The 1,730-nt window shown below is 48.7% G+C and overlaps 1 pseudogene; it reads left to right on the forward strand.

The window, feature by feature from the left end:
- Positions 1-297: 297 nt before the first annotated feature.
- LOC146180212 (uncharacterized) lies at positions 298-1,467 on the forward strand (annotated as a pseudogene).
- The last annotated feature ends 263 nt before the right edge of the window (positions 1,468-1,730 follow it).

Below are 1,730 nucleotides of genomic sequence, written 5' to 3' on the forward strand. Positions count from 1 at the left end.
CCCCTCATCGTATGCGTCATGCTCCCTGGCATGTTTTGCGCTCCCTGGTCGAGCGCGATCGAGCATGCGCCCCTGCACGACGCAGCTTACGGAGGTCCCATCAACAAGGCAACCAAAAATGCCCCTTTTCCTGCAATATCGGCTCAAAACAACTGGATCCTCAGACCAGATTAGAAGGCCCCATCGTCAGCGACTACATTCAACTTGTCAACTATAAATGAACAGCGACCGTCACCGGCACTCTGTGGGCTCGGTGGCTGTGCCACAATACAGTTCTCTAATCCGCTCGTCTTCGCCATGCAGGTGCTCTCGCCCCTCGTCGTATGCGTCATGCTCCCTGGCATGTTTTGCGCTCCCTGGTCGAGCGCGATCGAGCATGCGCCCCTGCACGACGCAGCTTACGGAGGTCCCACCAACAAGGCAACCAAAAATGCCCCTTTTCCTGCAATATCGGCTCAAAACAACTGGATCCTCAGACCAGATTAGAAGGCCCCATCGTCAGCGACTGCATTCAACTTGTCAACTATAAATGAACAGCGACCGTCACCGGCACTCTGCGGGCTCGGTGGCTGTGCCACAACACAGTTCTCTAATCCGCTAGTCTTCGCCATGCAGGTTGGTGGCCATTACAGTCTCTTTTCAAACAAAACGAGTAACTGCTTTTTGGTGCAGCTCCCGAGCCCTCAGTGCTGCCTTGCTATCAGTGTTGAGTGTCTTCACGTTGTTCATTCTTTGTTACTGTCGTGTGGTGATATTAAGAGCAACCCCGGTCCTGACAAGCTAGACATTATTCTTGACGAACTAAATAAGATGTCTTCTGGCCAGACCAAATTAGTAACTGAAGTGCAGGAGCTTAAGAGCCAACTTCTCTCAATGGACCAAAAAATGACAGATTTCACCACCCGTCTCAGCACTTTACAAACTCACTGCGGAAATCTGTCTACAATGCGCACTGACCTAGAAGCAATCCAAACCACTACGACCGAAACGACTCGCCTAGTTAATGTGCTAGAGGCTCGCCTGGAAGACGTTGAAAACCGCTCCCGGCGAAACAACCTAATTTTCTATAGTTTACCTGATACCAACCCTACTGAAACCTATTCGCAATCCGAAGAAATAATCACTCACCACTGCTCTCAATACCTTGATATCCAGTTAAGCCCAATCGAAATTGAACGTGCTCACCGCCTCGGAAGACACTCTCAAGATCGGCAACGCCCGATCATCGTCAAATTTACATCCTTCAAAACAAAAGAATCAGTTCTTTCCAAAGGTCCAAAGTTCAAAGATACAGGCTACAGCGTAGGTGAAGATTTTTCGCGCCGCGTCCAGAATTGCCGAAAACAGCTTATAGCTTTCGCTAAGGCAAAGTCTGTGTCTTATTCCCTGCGGTTTAAAACGCAGCATATCGGCCCAAAGCGTTACATTTTTGATGAAAGTTCTGAAACTGTTAAAGAAATATATTAACAATCAACTCACCCCTGCCGGCCACCGCATTATTCCCCACCTACTCCTCGTGCCAACTTTTCCCTATCGGTTACCTTTACTAACATCCGCAGCTTCTTGCCGAAACGCGATATCGTGTCAAGCCTTATTTCATTATCAGGCAACGATCTACTTGTATTAACCGAAACGTGGTTGAACAGCGATATAAATGACTCGGAGATCTTGTTTGATTTGCCAAATTTTCGTCTTTTTCGCGCCGATAGGAAAGAAGCCCGCGGAGGGGG

This window comes from Amblyomma maculatum, chromosome 9 (assembly GCF_055883805.1).
Source record: "Amblyomma maculatum isolate TAMU_Amacu chromosome 9, ASM5588380v1, whole genome shotgun sequence".
NCBI classification, from domain to species: Eukaryota; Metazoa; Arthropoda; class Arachnida; order Ixodida; family Ixodidae; genus Amblyomma; species Amblyomma maculatum.